The sequence below is a fragment of the Hemitrygon akajei genome, chromosome 19 (genome assembly GCF_048418815.1).
Source record: "Hemitrygon akajei chromosome 19, sHemAka1.3, whole genome shotgun sequence".
NCBI lineage: Eukaryota > Metazoa > Chordata > Chondrichthyes > Myliobatiformes > Dasyatidae > Hemitrygon > Hemitrygon akajei.
The window spans coordinates 29,479,379-29,506,779 of NC_133142.1; the positions used below are offsets into that span (position 1 = coordinate 29,479,379).

General features: G+C 40.5%; 2 long non-coding RNA genes across 2 annotated transcripts in view; one reads left to right on the forward strand and one right to left on the reverse strand.

Moving 5' to 3' along the window:
- The window catches only part of LOC140741855 (uncharacterized), a 240,286-nt gene that overhangs the window by 120,316 nt on the left and 92,569 nt on the right, over nucleotides 1-27,401 (forward strand). The gene's annotated exons all lie outside the window — the stretch shown is intronic.
- LOC140742109 (uncharacterized) lies at nucleotides 8,652-15,976 on the reverse strand. The gene is made up of 3 exons (XR_012102217.1): nucleotides 15,901-15,976; nucleotides 15,690-15,724; nucleotides 8,652-8,927 (listed from the first exon to the last, which is right to left on the reverse strand). It is a non-coding gene; the product is annotated as an uncharacterized lncRNA (long non-coding RNA).

Sequence of the window (27,401 nt, forward strand, 5' to 3'; positions counted from 1 at the left end):
TCTGCACTTTTCTGGCTAAATCATTCCCTAATATTTCTTGCGTGAAGTAATTCAATTTGTACTGCATTATAAATGAGAGAAAAAATTCCTGAGTGTTTTGTTCTACCTTGATAAACGTTATATGCATGTGAAACCTGATGGTGAATGACAACAGCCTATTTGAGGTAAGGGGTTTGAGCTGTGCCTAATCTTGTTCTTATCTGACATACACACACAGACACTTCAAGGAGACGTTATTGGCTGGTGATCAGAAGCAAGAGATCCAGCTGACCTTCCATTTCCCTTCCTTAACTGAGGGCCATGAGGCTAATTGTAGTGTCTCTGTCAGCATCTTAAATGACATCAGTTAATTCAATACGAAGCTTGGGGCATGGGAAACATGACTCATTTATAGAGTCGTTGATAATCTCATTGAAGCATCAAGTTAGCAAAGCCTCATTTTAAAGCTTTACATTTGCAAAGAAAGCCATTCACAGACCCTTATAGTAAATTAACTGGCTTTCACTTTAATTGATTTCACGGAGTCATAGGGCTGTTTTAGCGAGCAAGGAGGCCATTTGGCCCACCGACTCAATAGTACCCCTCTGCAAGGCCATCCGAGTTAATCCAGTTTCTCGCTCTTTGTAGGCCTGAAGTATTTTCTTCTTTGATCATATATTCAAACGGAGATGACTGAATGATCTTCCACACCGTTTCGGGCAAGCTGCCCTCAAGATCAAAGAAACAGGCTCCCAGAAAGAACTTGGGAATGGGCTTGATGGAATTTCTGACAGCCATCGTCAATTTCATGGGCAGGATGGCTTCCTTCAATGTCATAAAATCTACAAATCTCTTTGTTCTTTTGTCAATCACATTAAATCTTTCCAAACATTATATGTGTGCCAGTTGTTTTTTTTTTATTTGCTATTTTAAATGAATGCATGTTAAAGAAGTACCACTTAATTGAATTTCTCTCATTGGTTGTTATCCCCTATGCACGCAAATATTTTATAGAATCTTAACATTTGCAACGGCAAGTTCTACACACCAGTCCCTGAGGAGATGTTGGATTGTGTGTAGCCGGAGACAGATTTCAAAAGGAGCAAACAGGAGCAGGCGAAATATTCTGCCCACCACAATTCCCAAGGAGATGTTGGATTGTGCGTAATTAGACACTAAATGAGGGCCAATTGTCACAACCATGATTTCGGCAGCACAGTATAGACGGCAATTGCTCTCATGTCAGCTAATTATTATTTCTTTGTGATAGTATTTAACTCCATTCATTCCGTAGTAGTATTTGTCGAGACTTGGACACGGCAATGCTTCGCTGCCTGCATTCCGCCTCGCCTGAGAAATTGGACTGTCGAGTCTACTGACTCTGAAGACTGGCCGTATTTGTTTTATTCTTAGTTGTTCTTTTCAGTCGCCATGTATGCTTCATTTACCATTTGAGAGTTTTAGTTAATGGCCCCGTTTGGCATAGCGTTTATTGTTTTCTTTCCCCTATAACACTGTTTGCATTAAAGTCTGTGAAATATCGCCCCGCATCAGTGTCTCTCATTGGGGTGACACCAATAGAAAGAAGTTAGGTTTAAGCAGAGCAGCCATTGTGTGAGTGAGTAGGAAGGTAACAGAGTCCTTCCAAGTGAGTGCTAAGTTAAAGGATAGGATCTCCAGGATTGTGCCACGTGTTAGTGAGGCCAGAAATAGGGAGATAATATAGTATAACACGTGGCTAAGGAAATGGTGAAGGATGGTGTGCTTCAGATTTTTGGATCATTGGGCTCTTATAGGAAAGGTGGGACACTTACAGAAGGGACAGAATGCAGCTGGACTGGAGGGGGACTGATACCCTTGTGGGAAGGTTTGCTGGTGCTGCACGAGGAGTGGATTAAACTAGGGTTGTAGGGGAATGTGAAGCAGAGTGCCAGAGCAGTGCGGGGAATCAAAAGATTGAGCGTGGTTAGTATTCTGAGTTGCTTATATTTTAATGCAAGTAGTGTGGAGGGAAAGGTGAATTATGTGGATCCATAATTCCACATGGATCAGCATGTGGAATTATGACATTGTGGCCATTAGTGAGATTTGGCTGCAGGAAGGGCAGGACTGGCAGCTCAGTGTTCCAGGGATCCATTGTTTTAGATGTGATGGAGCGGGAGGGATTAAAGGGGGAGTGGTGGCTGTGGTGAACTACATATACCTGTCTGGACACGCACCCCCGCTGACTGCTCCTGTGGCTCCTCCCACAGACCCCTGTATAAAGGCGATTGGAGGCACTGCTCCTCCCTCAGTCTCCAGGATGTTGTGTGATGGTCTCTTGCTGCTGATAGTGCTCTCTCTTCCAGCTAATAATAGCCTATCTCTCGCCTCACGTCTCCAAGAGTTATTGATGGTGCATCAGTGGCATTACTAGTTAGAGAAAATGTCACGGCAGTGTTCTAACTGGACAGGCCGGAGAGCTCGTCTACTGATGCTATATGGGTGGAACTGAGGAAAAAGAAAGGAATGACCAAGTTAATGGGATTCAATTATTGACCACCCAAAATCAATGGGTTTTAGAGGAGCAAATTTGTAGAAAGATGGCAGATTGTTGCAAGAAGCATAAGGTTGTAATAATAGGTGAATTTACTTCCAAAGTATTGAGTGGGACTGCCATACTGTAAAAGGGCTTGGCAGCGTAGACTTTGTCAAATGTGTTCAGAAAAGTTTAATGAATAGATACATAGAGTTCCCAACCAGAGGGTGTGTAATACCAGATCTCATATGAGTCAGTGCAGTTCAGATGTTTGTAGGGGAATACCTTGTATCCAGTGATCATAATGCCACTGATTTCAAGATAATTATGGAGAAGGATAGGTCTGGTCCTTGAGTTCAGCTTCTAACTTGGAGAAAGGTGAATTCTGATAGAACTAGTAAGGATCTGGCAAGTGTGGATTGGTACAGGTTGTTTTCTGGCAAAGGAGTACTTGGTAAGCGGGAGGCCTTCAAAAGTGAAATTTTGAGAGTACAAAGCTTGTATGTGCCTGTCAGAATAAGAGGCAAGGATAACAGGTTTAGGGAGCTTGGTTTTCAAGAGATATTGAGGCCCTGGTTAAGGAAAAAAAAGGAGGTGCATAGCAGGTTCTTCAAGAACAAATGAGGTACTTGAAGAATATAAGAAATTCAAGAGAACCCTTAAGAAAGACATCAGGAGGGCTAAAGGAAGGTATGAGGTTACTCTAGTGAAAAAGGCAAAGGAGAATCCCAAGGGCTTTTGCAGATATATAAAGAGCAAAAAGATAGCAAAGGACAAAAATTGTCCTCTGGAATATCAGGATGGTCATCTATGCATGGAACCAAAAGAAATGGGACGATCTTAAATAGATTTTTTTTTAATCTGTGTTGTTTCGGGAGATGGATGCAGATTCTATGAAAGTGAAGCAAAACTGCACATACAAATTACAGAGAAGGAGGTATTTGCTGTCTTGAGGCATATTAGGGTGGCTAAATCCCAAGGCCTGACAATGTGTTCCCTTGGACCCTGTGGAAAGTACGGTAAGTGCAGAAATTGCAGGGGCCTTTTAAAATAGATTTATTTTAGAAGATAGATTACAAAACACTTTTTTTTACACACAAATTGTTACTTAAAGCATGAAATGATCTGGTGCGTGGGGAGAAGTTGAATACATTTCTGAAGCAGAGAAAATTAATTCTACAGTATGTGGAGGGTAAAGAGTGGTGATAATTATGCATTGCTCCAACAAAGAACTTTTAAATTCACAGATGATGTAACCTTCCATGGCTGAGATTCCAGCCTGTTAACAATGTAGTGGGGATACCTGTTGGCTGCATGGTTCTTGTGGAGGCTCTAAGGCTTTTATACAGTGTGCAGTCTGGGCATGTAATAGTTCTAGTCTGAGCTTGAAAGATTTACTGGCAAAAAGAGAAATGCAATTCTGAAGCAGATCAGCAAGTCATCAGGAAACGTCTCGATTTTCTCAGAATATCTGAAGTAACCATATAACCATATAACAATCTCAGCACGGAAACAGGCCATCTCGGCCCTCCTAGTCCGTGCCGAACTCTTAATCTCACCTAGTCCCACCTACCCGCACTCAGCCCATAACCCTCCACTCCTTTCCTGTCCATATACCTATCCAATTTTACCTTAAATGACACAACTGAACTGGCCTCTACTACTTCTACAGGAAGCTCATTCCACACAGCTATCACTCTCTGAGTAAAGAAATACCCCCTCATGTTTCCCTTAAACTTTTGCCCCTAACTTTCAAATCATGTCCTCTCGTTTGAATCTCCCCTACTCTCAATGGAAATAGTCTATTCACGTCAACTCTATCTATCCCTCTCAAAATTTTAAATACCTCGATCAAATCCCCCCTCAACCTTCTACGTTCCAATGAATAGAGACCTAACTTGTTCAACCTTTCTCTGTAACTTAAGTGCTGAAACCCAGGTAACATCCTAGTAAATCGTCTCTGCACTCTCTCTAATTTATTGATATCTTTCCTATAATTCGGTGACTAGAACTGTACACAATATTCCAAATTTGGCCTTACCAATGCCTTGTACAATTTTAACATTACATCCCAACTTCTGTACTCAATGTACTGAACTGTACTGGTCTTAAATAGAGTATGAGCAGCTGGAAAGGACTTTGAGATCCAAAGATGTCCCTTTCTCTTTTTGCGCAGGTTCTGCGACATCACGGCTGACTTGCATGCACTCTGATTTTAGGGTTCTGAGGTGACTGATAAAGCCGATGTCAGTAATGCAGACACCTGCCCACAAGGGAATTTAAGAACTGGACTGGTGCTTCTTTTCAAGGTGACAGAACACCAGCAAGAAGTTTGCTCTCGGGACATAGGTTACCTCCAGTCTCTAACTCAGAGTTAGTGGGGCTGGGTAGTGTTCACGGGTGGGTGGTAGTCAGCTTGCCAGCTCTCAACCTTATCCAACAGGGGGAATGACTGATAGGAATAGATTAGGAGCATGAACAAGCAACTTATGCAAAGAGTAAACACACTGTGAACATGTAGTGGTAGAAAGGATTTTTGGAATATTTAGCATTTTTAGAGTATGTGTGCATGAAGTAAATATTGTACACATTTCCAAGGATTTCTGCACAAGCTTAAGGCTTCAGAGCAGATAGCGATAGCAAAGTGGTAGCCTACATCTTGTGAAGGAATTCATCTGACATTTTTCTCAAGAGTGAGGGACATTGCAAAAATCCATGTGAAAAATAGACACCTGTAGTGCAATTTCATTGGAGAGTAAGCTATGTGATTGTTAAAGGCCCTTCTTGATGTGCTCTCCACTTTTCTCCTTCCTGTGCATCATCTAGTGCCATCCAATTCCTCTTCATTATCATTGTTGACAGTTTCCAGCAGTAGTATTCTTTTCTTCTCAATAAAACCGTGAAATAGGCAATAGGTAACAAACAATTTTGGAGCAGTGTTCCATAATTTTTATTAGAAGTAGAAATTAACGTTGCCCGGTGATATATATATCTTTTATTTCTTTGTAATATGTGTTCATCTTGATATATCTGTCTCAGTTGTATTATTGCCATTAGCCAGGAGTGGATATGGTAGCTTAACACCAATTAGCTATTTAGTTATTTAGCCTAAAACATTCCAGTACTTTGAAGCACTCCACCGCTTTTCCTGACCACTATACAACACTTTTATCTTGCTCCTTGTTCAATATCCATCATTGGATGTATAGACATTCCCTCAATTAAATTCTGAAGAATTTCAGATCCCAGTACCATCCTCATCCATTGGCCTGACAGCACCGAAGCTAAACCAGACTGTTTGAAGCTATGGCAATTCATTTTCCACGACTGATGTCTTCTCCTTCACTGAGGCTGACTGAACTTTGTTAATGGTGAGGCTGTCATGGTCATGTAGACTATCAAAATCCAGTTGTCGTTGAAGGTGACGTGTCAGGAGGTGTGACTGGGGTTGTTCACTCAATTTGAAAGTTTGAGTTAATTCAGAATATTGCTGCCTGTATCCGAACTCACTCAGAGTGCAACTCGCTTCCTTTGTGTGTTCCCATCTCTCAGTGACTTCTGGCCTGTCAACTGTACCCTCTAAAAATCTCATTGCTATTTCAGATCTTGCATGGCTTGGCCTGAAAAGTGTGGTGGCCCCATAATTAGTGAACTGAAGGAAATGTGGCGGTGCCATCATGTTTTCATAGAATCCGTATCGCCACAATGAATTATAATACATCAATCCCATAAAAACTGTAGTACTGTATGTGAGTGTGTGTAGACATGCGTCCATGTACATACGCATGCATGCTGTGTGTACAATGTGACAATATGTTGGTGGGGGATGGGAGTAGCATTCCGTTGTAGAATGCATATCTGTAACTGTTTGTGAATGTATTTCCCTGTAAAGATGCTTCCTTTAGAAGTCTGATAAGTATAAAATTACTGAAACTGTACACAATTCGAGTGTTTTCCACAGTTTTGATTTAAGTTTAAAATAAATAATTTAATGAAGCTTATCACTAGACTGTGTAACCCTACATATTCCCCTCCACGCTCAGGATTTTCATCTGCTGAGTTCCAGTCCTTCCACAGGATAATTTTGACTTTTATTATCATGATTTATAACCTTCATGTATCAATAAAATACTGTGAAGAAAAATAAATCTGAAGTTTTGATTTTAAGACATTAAATATAATAAATGTAACATACATCACAAAGCATAAAACCCCCAAGAAAGGTTATTAGGCCAAAGCACATGTGAACATAACAATCGTACAGTAGAAATGAGTGACAATGTCTGGATTTGTAGATTTTATCCATTCAGTCTCATGGCTGGCTAGAAATAACTTAGTTCTTCCACTCTTTGGCAACAAAATATATGGTCTATTCAACAGCAGTTTAAAACACCACTATTAATAATTGCAAACCCATTTCACAAAAGATTTTTTTTCTTTAGGGAACTATAAATACTAGAAGAAGAATGGATTATTTCCATCATTCTGACATAACTTTAGGTAAGAGATATGGAGAAAAGTGGAACATGGAGCTGAGGTACTGTGAAAGTTAATAAACATTGGTAATTTGTTAACTAATGCTCATAAGTTCCCACATCTACAAGTAATGGATTATACCGTAAATTCCGGTGTATAAGCTGACCTGGAGTATAAGATGACCCCCATTTTCAAGGTTAAAAAAGTTACTTTTTCAAGTTACCTTTTTGTAAGCTGACCCCTTTTGTAGAGGTTCTTGATTTAACCAGAAAAGATCACAAGATCTCATATGCCGGTACTCAGCTTTGCCGGATCCGGAACCTGGAAATTTTGTGAAGCAGTACCAGCTAAGAAAATAGGCCTACACATTGTAGAGCGTTATAAGTGAATTCTTAATAAATAAATCAGGGAGGGAAGTTTTGGTTCCCAATGGTAAAGAATCCTCTGAAATGTAACCCCCGTGAAACCATTTAGCGCCAGTCGTAATCTCATTAAAACATAGCATGGGGTGGCGGGATCAGTAAGTGTACTCAGTATTGAGTTTGCGACCACCATGTACAAAAGATTAAAACAAATGTGATATGATGCTGGCTTCAAGCTGAAGGTTGTTGATTTTGCTAAAGGAATGAATAATTCTGCAGCTGCTAAGAATTTTAATGTCAACAAGAAACCAGTGAGAGAGTGGAGAAAGGCAGAGGACACGCTGAGGGAAATGCCAAGGAAAAAAAGTGAGAAAACATGCCAGTGGCCAGAACTGGATGAAAAAGTTTTAGAGTGGGTGAATCACCAGCGATCGTCTGGATACATTGTTACCAGAGAAATGATTCGAGTTCAAGCTTTGAAATGGGCCGAAAAACACCGTGAGGTCAGCGAAAATTTCAAAGCTACGCAAAGTTGGTGCACCCGATTTATGAATAGACATGATCTTGTGTTGAGACAAAAAAACAAAGATTGCTCAGAAAATTCCCACGGGGTGTTGTTTACGTTCAAGAATGCTGCTGGATGGACAAAGCGGGTTGCTTGAAGTGGGTTAAAGAGGTGAGGCATCGACGTCCTGTAGGTGTCAGGAAGGAAAGCTTGCTACTTGTCTGGGACATGTTCAAAGCGCACTTGTCAGGTGAGACAAAAGCAGCATTGAAAGCTGAAAATGCGGACATTGCAGTCATCCCCGGTGGTTTGATGTCCGTGCTCCAGCCACTAGATGTGAGTTTAAACAAACCATTCAAAGAATTCATGCATCGACAGTGGAACGAATTTGACTCAAAAACAGCCAATAAATATGACCTGTCTTCTGTGTATTTGTTTTTCCAAAGTTGGCACCTTCTGTATAAGTCAACCCCCTAATTTTAGGACCAAAATTTAGGGCCTTATTCTCGGCTTATACACTGGAATTTACAGTAATTATTTTACAAATAGGAGAAAGAAATAAGTGTACAATCTAATTTGTGATGTAAAAGACTAGAAAGATATTGCAACTATCACAACATGATCTGATCTGAACATTTTGACGAAAGCTTTCAATAACTGGGGGTCTTGCAATACACTTCCAGAATGCAGTGTGTTTTTTAATCAGACTGTTTACATTTGATTGTTTGCAAGGACAACTAGATATAGAAGTCCAAATGATTCAAAGTTGTGATGTATTCATCAGTTCTTGAAGCGTAAAATACGTGAAGGAAAGGGGAATAACTATATATATGGTGCTCTCAAAGGAAAAACTTCCACAGACTGCTGTGAGCTGTGAAATCATAAATTCACATCCACAAAAGTCACTTATAATTTCAATGCAGGTATTAAATTGAGGAAATCTTCTCCATGGGAGTTTATTTGGGCTATTCGTTGTTCATTACCTTTGGCTCCAGTAAGTCTCTGAATACTGCAAATCACAACCACAGACTTCACACCGTTGCCCTTAGAGCCGTTTCCCCACCACTGAGGCAGTAAAGATATGGAACTGGAATCAAAAAAGAATGGAGACTGCTTTAGGTTAACTTTCAAGGACTTTACAGCTCATGTTCTCTGTAATTTGTTATCATTTGTTCTTTTATATTTGCACAGTTTGTCTCTTATTGCTCGTTGTTTATTTGCTATTCTTTATCTATGTGCAGTTTTTCATTGATTCCATTGTATATCTTTGTTCTTCTCTGAATGCCTGCAAGGAAATGAATCTCACGGTAGTAAATGGTGACATATAAATAAATTTACTTTGAACTTTGAAATTTAATGACGGCACTAATGCTGATCTCTCAACCGAAACTTTCGAGGACTCCTCATTTTATGTTACAGCAATATTTATTGCTTATTTAGTTTTTATTATTATTACTTCTTTCCTTTTATATTTGCACAGTCCGTTGCCTTTTGTGCACTTGTTGAATTCCCAAGTTGGCTCAGTCATTCATTGATTCTGTTATAGTTATTACTCTATGGATTCATTGAGAATGCCCACAAAAAAAGAATCTCAGGATTGTATATGGTTATATATACTTTGATAATACATTTTCTTTGAAATTTGATACCAGATTCATTATGCCATAAGACTACCCTGACCAGGGGTAGAATTAAGCCATTTGGCTCATCACGTCTATTCCACCATTCAATCATAACTCTCTTTATTCAACCCCCATTACCCCATAAACCCTCAACTTCTTTACCAATCATAAATCTATCAACCTCCGCCTTAAATATACCCACTAACTTGGTCTGCATATACCTAAGTGGCAACAAATCCCGCATCAGTCTGGCGGCTACCCAGATAGAAAATAAAGTGTTGCTATTCACCCTGAGGGTAGCCTCATCGTGGTGCAAAGGGAGGGTAGATGTCAGAATCGGAATGGGAATTCAAGCTAAAATGTTTGGCCACCAGGAAGTTCCACTTTTGGCGGATAGAATGGCCAAAGTTATCAAAATTGTTTTCTTTCCCTTTTCCTTTAATAAATTGAAAATGTGAAAAGCAAACATCTAAACCTCACCCCTGCCTTGAAAGGTACCCATGTAACAAGCATCGGGTTATTATATTGGGATTAAAAACAAATAAATGCTACTTGATCTGTACCTAATACGTATGAACAGAAAGAGTGAGTCAACAACCAATTTCACCTCTTCTAAATATTACCTGATATTGAACTGAGTTAGAAAAGATATAAGTCAGCTGCCAACCTTTTCCAAACATCTTACACTACCGCACAAGTTAAGACACCATTGTCCTGCAGTGGACAAATAATATACATTTGCAAAAACCAAGACCTGCTAAATGACAAAAAAAAATCCGGTTCTACTGGGACAGACTACTGGAGAAATATTATAAAATCCCTGCAAAGCTTTGATTGATATGATTAGATATGTTATGATGAAAAATGCTTATAATCTGATGCTGAGTTTGATATTAGTCCTAAGCAGAATCATGGGGAGCCAGAGTAAAGAAATAATGACAGGTCAGTAAGAAAAAAAGTTAAATAAAATGCTGTAAATTGATACAGCCCTCTGTATGACGAGCAATGTGCTGAAGACCATTGCAATCGTGCACCAGATGTGGGAAATATCAGTACCACACAGGCCCAAATTGGTGCAGACACAGAGACACAGAGGGTCTGTTCAAGGCTGGAGGGGGACAATAGATACTAACTTACGGTTCTTCTGGTAAGATGACAACACATTCAAACACAACAGCCTCTCGGGGGCCAACCAAAGGTGCACCTTTCTTTTTTAAATGTGTTATTTTTTAATCATATGACCATACTGGACTCCAAGAACAGCAAGTCTACTGCATTGATGATCTGTTCATTGTTCAGAACCTTTGACCTGGGGTGTTGAAGGTGCTGCTGGACGAGTCAGAGAAGGAGAAGCTGGCACTTGGCCAGGAGAAGGAAAAGCTGTTGCTCGTGTTGAAGAAAGGGAAGCGGTGTTCGGATCGGACAAGGAAAAGCCGGCAGTTGGCTGGGAGAAGGAGAAGCTGGTGGACGGGCTGGGCCGGCATTCAGGTTGGAGAAGGAGAAGCTGACAGGTGGCTGGAGAGGGTTCGAAGGAGCTGAGCTGGGTGCTGACCGTGTTGCTGCCGCTGCTGCTACTTGAAGACATCGGAGTTGGTGTGCGAAAGCAGCGTGCAGTGTAACAGACCCTGTTGGACCTTGATAATGTGAGATGCCGCAGGCCTGTTTCCCTTGTTTAGTGGAGAGACAGGTGATGAGGCAGCAGCGTGGCCTCGGTTATAGTGAGGACTAGGCCTCAAGCGGGCTTGCCTGCTGCTGCAGTCCAGGTGAGGTGATGCTGGAGGCGGTGTAGCCTGGAGTCCGTGCTTACCGTGGTCGATCAGCGGAATGACAGGCTGGATTCCCGGGAACTGTATCATCAATTTGCATGTTGGTCAGGGGCCTGGACTATACGTGTGCTTTCTTGCATAATGTTGCATGTCTTTTTCTTCTTTCTCTCTTGTTATTTTTGGTCCCAGGAGAACGCTGTCTCATTCGACTGTGTGTCCATGTACTGTGTGGTCTGAATGATTATTAAACTTGATTTGATTTGAACTTGACCATGCTCTGGGATCGATGGGGAATCAGGAAAGCTCATCAGTCGCAAGGTCGCGTTGGGTGGTTGTGCTTGGAAGCGTGTGGGAGGGTGATGAATAGGAGTACAGATATCCTGGGAGTATGTTCATCAGGGTTAACCATTAGGGGTGGCACTTCGGCCAGAGGAATGTTGAGTGTGTCGTATTTTCAGATATGGGTCTGAAGGTTAAAAGCAAGTAATGGGAAGTAGTACAATTAAAGAAGATATAGAAGTGGGAAGTGTTGGGTTCAGGCACTATCAGATTAGAGGCTGTGGAGGGCAGATTGAAGGTACTGAGATCTGTAACAGTACGCGAGATGGTGGCCCTGTTGGGTCATGGTCCGGGGGTTGGTAAGAGGGTGCATCCATGTGCTATTGTCTGGATTCTGCAAAATAGAGTTCAGTCCACCAGATTACAATGCCACCATCCTTGTCTGTAGGTTTGATGCAGGGAAGGACGAGACAGCACTGGAATTGCACTGTCAATCTCATACTTCCCCAAAGATGCTGCTCAACCCATTGAGTTCCCTGAGCAGATTGTTCACTGCAGTAGGAAGTAGGGTCCCAGCTTGTAACAACATTAGGAAAACATAGTTGTTCTTGATGCAAAGCATCTGCTCAGGATAATGTGCAGTAATTTCTCCTGCAGTGTTCCAAGAGGACCATTGTACTTAGAATGGGCACAACACATGTTGGGGAGAACTTGGCTGGAATTCTGTTGTTATAGAAAATGACACAGAAGCATTTGGCATTCTGTTTGTGTCATTTACAATCACATGGTACTAAAATATCACTACTCCATGAACTTTATAAGAAATGATGTTTATAGCCTCTCCTCAGACTTTTAAACTCAACCAAAACTAGTGAAGTTTATGTAACCCCTATTTATAAATGAACCCTTGAGGCTTCCGTCACTATGATGAATCTGCATGGTGTTCCTTTCAAGGTCACTCTATCTGTCCGCAGTGCTGTGGCCAAATCTGAAGAGAATGCTCGCCAGTCTCAACCACTGCCCAAAGCGACATTTGAATTTGCGGCTTACTTTAGAGAGCCAGAACATGTCACGTTATCACCAGGCTGTCACATAATGTTTCAGGAATACATAAATCATGCAGCATACTTTCATTGCCCTCTCCCTCCCCATTTAGTGGCAGGAGAGTTTTGAGTCCTGTGCAAACATTACCGGTGATTAGCTTTGTATTTGACGATTTGATTTTATTTGTTCTGCTGATTTATCTTTCTAAACTTTATCCAGCAATTAGGACAGAAATAATCTTTTAACTTTCTAATATTACTTATTTCTTTCCCAGTGTTCTTATAATCTACTGGAAATCCATTCAGAAAAAAACATATTACTAGCAAGCTAAGTGCTTTCCTTTATGTCTCACTTGTTTTCGAAAGACTGAATGGGATAAAGCACAAGCAAAATTTACAGATGATAACTGTACTGCAGCAGCGGATTACTTTGGGCACCTTACAGTGGGTTGATAATCTGGTTTCAAGCACAGTAACAATTAATAATGGCATCTTTTATCAGCACTATCAAGTAAGCTTGGAGACATTGTGAACCTCCTTTACATTTGAGTGGTGGACAGATGATTTAGGCATGTTAATTTTACATTATATTTTTCCCAATTAATTCTTTAAATTAGTAGGATGGTTTTCCACCAAAGCTATTTATTTTCTGTTTTCTTTTTAGAGGTTACAAAGTCAAGACATTGTTCAGATCTGTTAAATTCATTGCAACACTGTATGTGCTTAATTTTGATGAACTGACATTTTATTTAGATGCTATATTACAACAAGCTTTTTTAGCTGGCCTTGGGCGCTGGTCGCACACATTCGTGTCAAGCTGAAGCCATGACTGGAATGTTCTGTAAATAATAAATACATTCTAGCATTTTTACCCACATTGTATGTCTTTATTAAGAACAAACATAACACTTACCTGATGAAGGGTCTCAGTCTGAAATGTCGACTGTTTACTCTTTTCCATAAATGCTGCCCGGCCTGCTGAGTTCCTTCAGCATTTTGGGTGTGACGCTTGGATTCCCAGTATCTGCAGGTTCTCTCTTGTTTGTGATTTAACTGTGCCTGCATTTTGGCAAGATGGATCACCTGGCTGTACTTCTACTCTCAACATATAGGCAGAGACTGAGGTCCACAGTATTAGTGCATGGGCCACAAAGCCACGATCAAGGGAGGCGAAGCAGCATGTACAGGAATGCATTGAATTGATATACTGGACCATGTTCAGATATTCATTTTCAAATTTGAATGAATGTGCTACGGCCATCACCGACTTCATCAAGACCTGAGTGGATAAGTTTGTGCCTTTGAGAACGTATCGAGTTTTCCCAAACCTGAGGCCTTAGATGAGCCAAGAGACTCACAGTTTGCTGGGGCTAGATCTGTGGTGTTCAAGATTGGTGATCTTGAATCCTGCATGAAACCAGATATGACCTATGGAGGTCTATGATAAGACCGAGAAAGGCAGTTCCATGTGAATGTGTTCCTGAGTGTCAGTATCTCAGAGGACCTCTCCTGGGCTCAGCACATTGTCGCAGTCATGAAGAAGGCACACGAGCAGTTATGCTTTCTTAGGGGTTGGTACTTCATTAGGGGTTTGAGGAGGTTTGCTAAATCACTAATAATCTGGCAAATTTCACACATGTATAATGCACTCTTGACTGGTTGCATCACAGCCTGGTAAGAAGGCTTCAATGCATCGTTTCACAAGATGCAGCAGAGGGTTGTGAAGTCAGCCAGCTCAAACATGGGCACAACCCTCCCCTAGCATCAAGGGCATATTTAAGAGGTGAGGCCTCCAAAAGGCTGCAGCCATCATTAAGGACCCTCACTAACCAGACATGTTCCCTTCTCATTACGACCATCAGGGAGGAGGTACAGGAGTGTGAAGATACACACTCGACAGTTTATTTTCCCTCCACCATCAGATTATCAAATTGCCCATGAATATTACCTCGTTATTCATTTTCGTTTGCACTATTTATTTACTTCGTGCTGCTGCTATAAAACAAATTTGACGTCATATAAGACAGTGATAATAAGCCCGATTCTAATCTGGAATCCTGGCCTGTGACCACCCAGAATGGAGAAAGAACTTCCAGGAGGGCATTTTTTCCCTCCACTCACTCCAAAAAGGAAAACATAGGAGATCAGTGAAAGGGATGGAAGGAGTACAGGATCCCCAAAACATTCAACCCTCTAAAAGCATCTTCACACCCACCTATGTCTGGACCTGTGGGCATTGAAGCAGAAACAAATCATCTTTGACTGTGATGAATAATGTTTGGGCAATATGTTAACGCAAGCTTTGGAAGCTGATTAGAAACAAAAACGTCATGTGAATGGCATTTCCATGATATACAAATGTGCAAAAAAGTGGTGGATGTGGGTAAAGCTATCCCCACCATTGAGGATATCTACTCGGTGCTGTCGCAGGAAAGCAGCATCCATCATCAAGGACCCCCCCCGCTGTGTTCTTGCTGCAGCCATCAGGAAGAATGTACAGGAGCCTCAGGACCCAAACCACCAGTTGCAGAAACACTTATTGCCCCTTAATCATCCGGATCTTAAACTAGAGGGATAATTTCACTCAACTTCACTCGCCCCATCACTGAACTTTCAAGGACTCTACATCTTCTGTTTCTAGATATTTATAGTTCTTTACTTATGATTTTTTTTCTTTCTCTATTTGCAGAATTTGCTGTCTTTTGCACATTGGTCGCTTGTCTGTCCTGTGCGGTCTTTCATTGATCCTATTGTGTTTCATGTATCTACAGTGAATGCCCGCAAGGAAGCAAATCTCAGCATTGAATATAGTGACATACATGTACTTTGATAATAAATTTACTCTGAACCTTGAAGTTTGAGAAAATCATAACATCGATGTTAATTATTATAAGTGACTTTAATAAAATTTATATTTAGTCTTAACTATGGCCTGAAATTTAAGAATATAAAATTAACACATTTCAATGTTTCAATGAAGACTTCAGATCTGATGTTTTTCCACTGTCCTGTTTTAAATATGTGAACCAGACACGCAGATAAATTACTTATTAAAGAGCTGAAAAAATACGTGGTCTAGGATGACACAGAAAGTCTCAATCCCTAAGGGAAATCTATTTTTAAATAAATGTATATTTACCATTAATGTCCCTCTTCATTTCTCATTTGGAGTTTCTGAAAGTTAAAGGAGAAGGATATTAGCTTCAATAGCAGCGCAGTATTTAGTTGAGAAATTACTTGAATACTGCTGATGAACTGATGCCCACAGGTGAGTTTTTGAAAGAGCGCATATCAATATAACAAAAGAAAACATTTTTAATTTTTTTATGAATTCTATGTCAACTACTAACAGTTATCTCGAAAAGAGCATCAGTCCATAATCTGCTACCAAAGCAAGTTGTTACTTTTGCATCACACATCAGTATCTGCAAGACAAATATTGAAAGAAAAATATAGTGATACTATTCCAGTGTAAAAGACATCAGGCAACAAAGCATTTCTACATCAAAATATTTTAATAACATAGGACATATTGCACAGTTCTTTTTAGATTGTGGTGATGGATCTTGTTGCCTCAACAGACAAGGAAATCAGAGAGGGATACTAATTTAAAGTATGCATGGTTTGAACTTTTATTTGATATTAAGCAAGTGATCCCTAATGTCTTTAAAAATATTACTTTACAATCTTTTGTAAGATCAGGAATAATGAAAAGAATAAAAAATATTCTTTTCTTTCCACTGGGAGTAGAGTTAATTTAACAATGGAAACAATTGGGAGCTTTATTACACTTTAAGTGCAGAGGTGAGGAAGGCCAAGACTATTGTGATGAACGTCTGTGTGACTGGTGGGAAAATACTGGTGGGAAACCAAACACATTGAGCTGGAAGGAAGTTTGAGGTGGTGAGATGGGAGAAGATGAGTACACTTCAGAGAAAATTAAACTGAAAGGTTGATTTTAATCTTGTTCATGTTGAAATGCAGGTGGGAATCAAGGCAAACTCTCCTGTAGATCCATTCTGGTGAGTTCTAAATTAACCTCCTTGGTGGTGAGGCTCAGTAGGATAATTAGTCACTCTGTGCCCATTGTGCGTAGTTAAATGATAGAATCTGAGGAGAGCTGATGGGAAGTGTGGAGAGAAATTCAAAGTTCAAAGTAGATTTATTATCAAAGTATGCATATGTCAACATATACAACGCTGGGATTCATTTTCTTGTAGCCATGCACAGTAGAACAAAGAAATACAATCAAATAAAGACAACTACACACAGAGACTGCCAAGCAACCAGTGTGCAAAGGAAGACAAACACTGCAAACACTGAAATAATAATATTGATAAGTAAATAGGTAAAAAAAAAAGGACTGAGAATGTGAGTTGTACTGTTCTTGAAAGTGAGTCCATAGTTTGAGCTGAATCATCAGTTCAGTGATGTGGTGAGGGAAATTGTCCACACAGGTTCAGGAGCCTGATTGGTGAATGGTAATAACTCTTCCTGAGACATAAGGCACCTTCCTGCTGATGGTTGACTATGACTTGGATGGTGGGGGTCCTTGAAAATGGATGCTGCTTTTCTGTGGCAGCATTCTTGTAGATGTGCTCAATGGTGGGGAGGGCTTTTGCTGTGATGAACTGGGCTCTATCCGCTACCTTTTGTAAGATTTTCGATTATTGGGCACCGGCGTCCATACTAGGCCATGATGTAACCATACTGTGTGTCTACTGAAATTTGTCAAAGTTTTAGGCATCTTGCTGAATCTGTGCAGACTTCTAAGAAAATAGAGGCACCACTGTGCTTTCTTTAAAATGCCAATTACGTGCTGGACCCAGGACAAATATTCTGATCAGATAATGGCCAGGAACTTTAAAGTTCTGACCCTCTGTACCTATGATCCCTAAATGAAGACTGACTCATGGACCTCAATTTCTTCCTCCTGTCATCACTAATCAGCTCTTTGGTTTTGCTAACATTGACTGAGAGGTTGTCGTGACACCATCTAACCGTATATTCAATCTCCCTCCTATGTCCCAATTTGTCACCACCCTTGACTCAGCCGACAACAGTGGTATCATCACCAGACTTCAGTAGGGCATTGAAGTTGTATGTACCCTCACAATCATAAGTATGAAGTGAGTAGGGCGGGGGCTAAGCACATAGCTTTATGGTGCACCTGAACTGATGGAGATTGTGGAGATGTTGCTAGCAATCCAAATTGACAGGGGGTCTGCAAGTGAGGAAATCAAAGATCTAGTTGCAGGAGGTATTGCAGCCTGTCCAGATGTTCCAGAGCTGAGTGGAAAGCCAATGAAATGACATATGCTTTTGACCTGTTGTAGTGGTAACCAAATTGGAGTGGATCCAAGTCACTTATCATGCAGGAGTTAATATGTTTCATCACCAACCTCTCAAAGCACTTCATCACAGTGGACATAAGTGCTACTGGATAATAGTCTTTGAGGCTTCTTACTGTATTCGTCTTGGGCATCAGTGTAAATGAAGCCTGCTTGAAGCAGGTGGGTACCCCACATTGCCAAAAACGTGAAGTCATAGATGACAGTTGAGTGACACAGGTCTTCAGTACTCAACCAGGTACATCATCGGGGCCAGATGCTTTTTGACAGTTCAGCTTCCTAAAGAATACTCTTACATCAGCCTCGGAGACTGAAATCACAGGGTTATCAGGGGCTGCAAGACTTCATGAAGGCGTGTCCATGTTTTGTAATTCAATGCAACCATAAAAGGCATTGAGCTCACCTGCGTCCAAAACTTTAAAGTCATTTATGTTGCTTGGTCTTGCTTTGTAGGAGGTGATGGCATTCAAGCACTGCAACAGCTTTCAAGCATCTTTCTGTGCTTCACGTTTGGTCTGGATTTGCATCTTCACATGCGAGATGGCTTTCTGGAGGCCATACTTGCACCTTTTGTACTTTACTGGGCCATCAGACTTAAATGCCTTCTATCTAGCCCTCAGCAGATCTCTTGGTTCATCTAAGGTTTCTGGTTCGGGAAGGCTCTGAAGGACTTTCTGGTACACACTCATCCATGAGTGACTTCCTGAAAACCGTTACAACCATGGTGTACTCACTCAGAGCCTTTGATGAGTTCCTGAACATGGCCAAGTCTACTGACTCGAAGCAATGTCCTAGCCTCTACCTCCTCTGACCACCTCTTTGTTGACCTCACCTCTGGCACCTTCCCCCTTTAGCCTCTGCCTGTATGCTTTTTGGAAAAGGACAGCCAAATGATCAGATTTCCCAAGATACAGTCTAGGGAACATTCCCTATTGATTATAGAGAAAATATGTGGGAAAATCAGATTACTCTGTTGGTCAAACTGAAAGGGTCAAAATGGCCTCCCTCTATGTCATAAAAATGTGAAAGAATAGCTAGCTCCCAAATTTGCAAAGCCATCCTGAACGCCGGCTCTGTTGCTTAATGATGGTTCTTCCAGGGAACCAGGGTTAAAGGTGAAATATTTAAGGGGAAACTGAGGGGGGAGGTTTTCACTCAGAAGGTAGTAGGAGTATGGAATGAGCTGCCAGATGGATGTTGGTTCGATTTCAAAATTTGGATAAGTAGATGGATGGGAGTGCTATGGTCCAGGTGCAGGTCGATAGGGCTAGGCAGAATAAAAGTCTGACACAGACTCTTTCTGTGTTGTAGTGCTGTACGACTCCATAATTCTAACCAGCTCACAACCTTTTCCATTAGTCGCATTGATGGCTTCTTTGGCTTCTTGCAGTGACAAAGTGCTGCTTAACCTTGCTGAATTAACACGTTACGTTGTCCAGGCAGGGATAAGTTCTTGCTTTCCATTCCCTGACCACATGGAAGCCAGAAATAAAGCCCTGAAATATTGAATTCACTGATTTTAAGGACATAAATGGAGGGGAGTAGTTAAGATTATGGAAAGGGGAAAAACAAAGCAGTTTGATGAGAGTAGCCAAAGGTTAATTTTAAGGGTCTTATATAATTAAAAATAACAGGTTCATATATGAAAATGTTTTGAGAGACAAGTGCAGGGCTGGATTTTTGATAGAACGACAGCCATGAGACCGCATTTCTGCTCAAAAATTATTATTACTTTCTGTTATATGCTCTATTTGCACAAGTGGGAGGTAATATTTAGTCCCAAGACTGTAAATGCAATAAAACTATAATTACTATGACCATCTATTATGGAACTTGTTGAGATTTTAGTAAGTCAAAGAATAAAGGAATGCAACAATCTCCAAAAGTAGAGAGAAATTTCAGTCAGAACTAGTCAAACCAACGGCAGTCTGGGATGCAATAAATTGGTAACATGGATATTAAATTTCTTAGAATATTCCGCTGCATAAAAACATAACCAGTTAGTTTAATTCTTATATTCCTGTATGTTAAACCATTGAACAGAATGCTCCATCTCTCTCCTTTATCAACGTCTGTTCTTACACGTTTTAAAACAGGATCAGCAATGTTGTTCTGGTCACAGTATTTCCCCTGGTCTGGAAAACAGTAAGTGTTTTTAGCATTTTCTGCAAACAGGAAGCAGCAAGACATTGGGCTCACCAACATTTGCAAACAAAATAAATTACATTATGTATTTTCTTTGACTGTTTCTTTTATTCCCTTTGTAATGTTATACTTTTTCCGCATATCATGTTGTTCCATTTCATGCTTTGATTTGCACTTTTTAAAAACTGAAGTGTCACTTGGACAATGTGCAGACAACTATTTGGCTTGAGAAAACATGATGCTGTTTCTTTTCCAACTCCCTTTCATTTGAACATTTTTTTCTCTCAATACAATGCATCATTCTCGTGACAAATTTGTGGGTAATCTACCAGCTTTCAGTCCGGTGCCACAGTCTGTTGTGCAGGGCACCTCAGGACCCTGGACCACACAATGTACTTGTGGAAGAATACTAACCAAACAATGAACGTAAGCAGTGTCAGTGATAACTCTGCCAATTAATGAGTAAAATGCCGGGTGGGGCATTGCACTGGGCTCATATCAAGCAGTCCACCGAAGGTCCAACAAAGTCAGTTCATGCGGAAATTTAAATGGAGGAAACAGGTTGTGATAGAACTCAAATCACCTCTTGATCTATGCAGGGTAATTTCACAAGAAAAGCAGTTTGTGGAGGATGGTTATTTGCAGGGCTGCATTTTGTGATAATGCTCCAGTCAGCCAGAGTGGAATTGATTGAATAATTCCCCCTTCAATGGGGCTCAGTATGTATCCTGCTGAGAGTTGACAATGATAAGAATATTAATTGAATATCTCAGCAAATTTTGTGCTGTGGGTAGTTGATCTAAATGGAACTGCAAGTAGAACTGCTGCTGTTTATCTTTAATTAAAAATCTATAAAATCGGCTTGATTCGTATGGGATTTTCATTGCAGATATGGATGCCTATTTCCTCCCAGTTTCAATAATGGATGCACCTTTCATTGACTCAGTCTGTTGGGCAAATTTGATAGCAGTGTAGTGTGTGCTAAACAGTATTATGCAAATAGTAAAAAAAGAATCAAAGTTGAGAAAGAATATCTTACTGACCATGAAGGAAATAAGGAAAAAGCATGATTCTATTGGTATTGCCTACAAAATGTCATCAGGGATCTGTTGGGTCAAATAAGTCGGCAGAACACATACTTCTGATGGGTTTGCTTATGCAGCTTTAATTTGCTGCCTGTTCTGCTTGGATAACTTTTACAAGGGGGTAGGTTGCACCTGAACCAGAGGTAGATCAATTTCCTTAAAGGAAGGTATGCTGGTGGTACTTGGGAGGGGTTAAATAGTGAGGTAGTGGATGTCTGATGGTGTAGTAGGTGGGAAGGCTGACGAACATATAAAATAAAGCAGGCAAGTTCACTAGGGAAAGCAGACACAGAAAGGGAACCATGAGAGAGTCAGTAGACTTAACTACATTTACTTTAATGCAAGGAGTCTCATAGGTATGATCGATGAGCTGACAGTGTTGGACTTAGTTGAACATTGGACTGTGATTTTGTTTCAGTTACAGAAACATTGTTGAGGGAAGGACAGCACGCACAAAATGCTGGAGGAAAATGGAAAAGAGTACAGTCGACATTTCGGGCCAAGACTGTACTCTTTTCCATAGATGCTGCCTGGCCTGCTGAGTTCCTCCAGCATTTTGTGTGTGTTGCTTGGATTTCCAGCATCTGCAGATTTCCTCGTGTTTGTGAGCAAAGGGCAGGAATGGGTGCAAATAATCAGAATCAGGTTTATTATCACTAATATATGTTGTGAAATATGTTGTCTTGTACTGTGCAAGTCATAAAAATTACTGTAAGATACAAAAAGCAAATACAAATGCAAAAGAGCAAGGTAGTGTTCATGGAATTATGGACCATTCAGAAATTTGATGATGGAGGGGGAGAAACTATTTCTATAGAGTTGAGTGTTGGTTTTCAGTGGGGATGGGGAGAGCATTGCATTGTTGATCAGAAGCATTACAGCGGAAAGGCCATCCTGCAGGAATTGACCAATGTGTCTATTTACATAGAACTAAGGTGTAAGAAAGGAGCAGTAACTTCATTGGGGCTGTACAGAGGCCTCCCAAAGAACAGATATGTTGTGAGATCACAGAAGTCTGTAAAAGTGATAGGACTGCAGTGGTGGAGGATTTTAACTTTAACTTTTAACTTTCCCAATATTGACGAGGATTACTTTAATGCGAGAGGCTTAGATGGGGTGAGAGCTATAAATGCATCCATTTTGAAGCAGTATGTAGAGAGTCCGAGAAGGGAGGGGGCTGTACGAGAACTTATCTTAGAGAATGAAGAATGCCGAGCGTGTGTGTGTGTGTGTGTGTGTCTGCAGGAACTCTTTAAAACAGTGGCTATCATTCGGTAAGCTTCAAGGTAGTCATAGATAAAATCGGCTCAAAGTGGGGAAAGGCAGATTTGGATGATGTAAGACAGGACCTGGCAGAAGCAGAATAGGAGCAGAGGGGAGCACAACATCTGATAAGTCGAAGGCAATTAAAAGCGAGATAGTAAGAGTTCAGAGTCAACATGTCCCTGTGAGGATAAGAAGCACAGATAGTAGGATTAGCTTTGGTTAACAAAGGATGTTGAAGATTTGATCAGGGAAAATAGGAAGCGTAAGTCAGAAATAGGAAATTGGTATCTACTGAGTCTTTAGAAATTTAAAGGGGATATGCAGTAGGAACAATAAGAAAATAAATTAGGAGGGCAAAAAGGCCATGAAATAACCTTAGCAAGGAGGATTAAAGAATCTTAAAAACCTTGAAGCACCTTAGAATAAAGAGGTTAGCTAAGGAAAGTGTAGATCCCCTCAGATGAAAAGGATAATCTATGTGTGGAGCAAGATTTTAAATGGTATTTGCTGCAATGGTGTAAAGGGCAGAGATTTAAGAGAAAGGTGTACTGATAATCTGGAGCATGTTCCTATTGGAAGGAGGAATGGTTTGAAATATAAGAGGTGAATAAATCTTCAGGGCCTTTAGAATTTATCTCAAAATGCTAAGGGAAGCAAGGGGGCATATTGCTGGGGCTCTAACAGAGATTGTTGCATCTTTGTTAGTACTGGATAGCTGAAGGATTGGTGGTCCCCTTATTTTGAATGGATAATAAGGATAAGCCGGGAATCGTCTAACCTTGCATCTGCAGTAGGAAATCTATTGGAGAAGATTCTGTTGAATAGGATTTTCATTTACTTGAGAAAGCAGGTACTGATTGGGAAGAGCCAGCATGATGTTGAGCAAGGAAAATCACTTCTCACACATCTGATAGTTTTCTTTTGAGGTGGCACTAAGAATATTGATGAAGGCTGTGTGGTAAACAAAGTTACATGGACTTCATTCAGGCTTTTGGCAGGGTCTGCATGGTAGAGTGGACCAGAAGGTGGAGACATAAGGGATCTGAGGTGCATTCACAAACTGCTTCCAAAATTGGCATGGTAAAGGAGGCAGAAGTTAGAAGTTGATAGGTGTTTTTTTTTCTGAGTGGAAGTCTGTAATAATTTGTGTATCACAGGGAGCAGTGCTGGGACCTTTAGATAATAGAATGTAGATAGTCCTTTAAGTAAATTTGCAATTTATATGAAAATTGCTAGAATCATAGATAGTAAGGAAGGTTGCCACAGGAAATAGATTGGCTGGAAAATTGGACAAAGCAGTGGCAGATGGAAATTAGCCCAGACAAGCATGAGGTAACACACTTCATAACATGAAATTCTGGTCAGACATAGAGAGTAATTGGCAGAGACCTAGGATCACTAGTGTGCGTCGGGTGAAAGCCCAAATCTTGTTGAAAATGGCGTCACAAGTGGATAGATGAAACAGGCATTGGTTATGTTTGTTTTCATAGGACAAGACATTGCAGATGAGGGTTGGAAACTGTACAAAACATTGTTTAGGCTGCATTTTGAGTATTGTTTACATTTCTGGTTACCAGACTGAAAAATGTGGTAATATGTGGTAGTTGCATGCCATCTTGGACAATGTCTCCCATCCACTCCATAATGTACTGGTTAGGCACAGGAGTACGTTCAGCCAGAGACTCATTCCACCGAGATGCAACACTGAGCATCATAGGAAGTCACTCCTGCCTGTGGCCATCAAACTTTACAAATCCTCCCTCGGAGTGTCAGACAGCCTGAGTCAATAGGCTGGTCCTGGACTTATTTCCACTTGGCATAATTTACGTATTATTATTTAATTATTTATGGTTTTATATTGCTATATTTCTACATTATTCTTTGTCGGTGCGACTGTAATGAAACCCAGTTTCCCTCGGGATCAATAAAGTATGTCTGTCTGTCTGTCTGTCTGTAGTAACAGTGCAGAGAGATTCACCAGGATGTTGCCTGGAATTGAGAGTTGTATTATAAGGAGGGATTGGCGATACTGGATTTATTCTCATTACAGCGTAGGAGGCTAAATGGGAATCTTACATTGGTGGCATTTCTTTTCTCTCTCTTCACTGCCCTGTACAATTTGTGAGTAATCTATCTATAATTTTTATTCAGTACATTGTTTATACCTACGTGTCAGTGACACTGCTGCATGCAAGTTTTTCATTGTACATGTACCTCACTGTACTTGTGCATGTGACAACAAACTCGATTTGATTTGAGATGTAATGATGTCTACAAAGACCTCAACAATGCGTCCAAGGTCATTAAACTTATTCAAGGAGAAAAGCCCCAATCTTCATTGTTTACGACTAATTGTGACTTCTCCTATTATCCTTTTAGCTCTTTTGAGCTATTTTCCAGTACTTCTATCCTTTTTATGTTGTGTGACAATCAGAATATTATACTGTTCTTTAAGTGGAAATGACTGTTAGTTGTCATCCAAGGCTATATCCCTAATCAATGCATCTTGAGTCCAACAAAGGGCATTTATTTTTTTCTTAATTTAGTTTAGTGAACATGAACATTTAATTCCACTGGCTGAAGAATCAGTTTGGTAGTCAATAAAGCCTTGCATCCTAAGGCATTATGAAAATCAGTGAACCTACAAGGGGGTAGAATAGAGGAAATAGGATCCATTTGCAGGTTTACTAATCACATTATAGCTTTTACGAGTCCCCATTCTTGTGCCTGAATCTCTGACATTGTGGACATCACTGAATCACGGCTGAAAGAAGATGGTAGGTTGGAGCTTAACATTCAAGGATATACATTGTATTGAAAGGACAGCAGGTAGGCAGAGGGGGTGGAGTGGCTCTTTTGGTAAAGAATTGAAATTAAATCCTTAGAAAGAGGTAACAGAGTATTAGAGAGAGGTGTGGACGCATATGTTGCTTCAGAACACAAACTCATTATTATACTAGGAGTCTGTATTCTTTTGCAGGATGGTGAGGATTTCGCACAGTCATAAGTGCCAACTAATTGATAGGATGTCCAACCAAAGTTGCATCCTCTGAGATGCATTGTTCAAGGACACCATTTTTTTTTTAAACATAAAAAGCAGTCTTTTTGGTTTTCTTACCAACGTTAATCCCTCAGCCACTGTGACCAAATCATATGATTGCATATTATCTGATTGCTGGTGCTATGCATAAAGAAAGCATGTCAAAACCGTTTGGGGATAGCTTAATCTTGTGTGAGGTTCCATAAATATGCCAATTCCTTCTATCTTTTTCAAAACCAGAAAATTCAAAAATGCATTTCTGAACTTCAGAGGTGCTGGATCCCAGCCAAGTATTTAAAAGCTTCTGTGGTGATTAAGGCAAAAAGCAAATAGATCTTTAATGTTGAAAGCCTTTCTTCACTTATCACTTGTGATATTCTCTCCACACACCATCTGCTTCTAGCAGGATCACAACAGAAAATTTAATATGCTTGTTACCAGAAGCCATTGAAGATGCAGGTGGGCACGATCACCACTGGAGATAACTAAATTATTATTAGATTTAAAGAAGTCAGATGTTAATTATCTCTATTCTTATTCTATTCTGTTTTTCATTCATTTTTGTTTCTCACTCACTTAAATCACCTCATTTACTCTTTGCTCCTCACCCCTTTTAAAAATAGAAAAGCAAAAGATACAAAGACACTGTCCGTGTACAGTATATCAATTATTTAAATCAACGCACACAAAATGCTGGAGGAACTCAGTAGGCCAAGAAGCATCTATGGAAACATTGGCTGTTTTCTCTTTTCCATAGAGGCTGCCTGGCCTACTGAGTTCCTCCAGCATTTTGTGGGTGCTGCTTTGGATTTCCAGCATCTGCAGATTTTCTTGTATTTGATCATTTAAATGACTTCAGCAAGGCCTTTTGACAAGGTACCACATAGTGGGCTTGTGCCGAAGGTTAGGACACATAGGATCTAAGGTGTGCTAGCCAACTAGATACAAAATTGGCTTGATGGGAGAAGACGGAGAGTGTTAGTGGCAGGTAGTCATTCAGACTGGAGGGCTGTGGCCAGTCATGTTTTACAGGGATCAGTGCTGTGTCCCTGGGAAGTTAAACCAGGTCAGAACATATACAACAAATGGCAGGCACTTGGGGAGTGTTGTGGAACGGTCAGAGCTAATGGTACAAGTACATGGTTCTCTGAAAGTGGCAACATAGTTAGACAATGTGTTGAAGAAAACACAAGGCACGCTCGTCTCGATCACTCAGATTACTAAGTACAGGAATGGGATTATCTTGATTCTGCTGTAAAAGATGTTGGTAATACCACACTTAGAGTACTGTGTGCAGTTCTAGTTGCCAGTCTCGAGGAAGGATATCATTGAGCTTGAGAGGCAGTAGCAAAGATTCACATGGTCATTACCAGATCTGGAGGGCTTGAGTTATCGAGAGAGTCTGGATTGGCTGGGATTGGAGTGAAGAAAATCATGAGTGGCATAGACTGGGTGAATGATCACAGACTTTATACCATGGTAGTGGAGTCTAAAACTAGGAAGCATACTGTAGGTTTAAAGTTCAAAGTACATTTATTATCAAAGTGTGTATATTTTATACAACCTCATGATTTGTCTCCTTACAGGCAGCCACAAAACGAAGAAACCCAATTGAACCCATTAAAACAAAAGAAAACTGGTGAACACCCAATGTGCAGCAGAAATAAACTAACTGTGCAAACAACAAAAAGAAGCAAATAGCATTCAGAACTGAAGTTCATGGAAACCTGTTAGTTGCTGGCCACAGTTTCAGTTAAACGCGGAAATGAGTAAAACTTGTGGAGTAGTGGGCTGAACTGGCCCATCCCTCTCCTCTGGCCCCAACATTCTGACCTATTCAATCTGGCCTGGTGCTTCAATCAATCAGACCTCAGGTCTTCCTTCGTTCTCGGGTCCAGGCTCCGTCTTGACTCTGCCTCAACTCTGGTCACCTTACCAGGTTCTTCCACACTGAATTGCCTCCA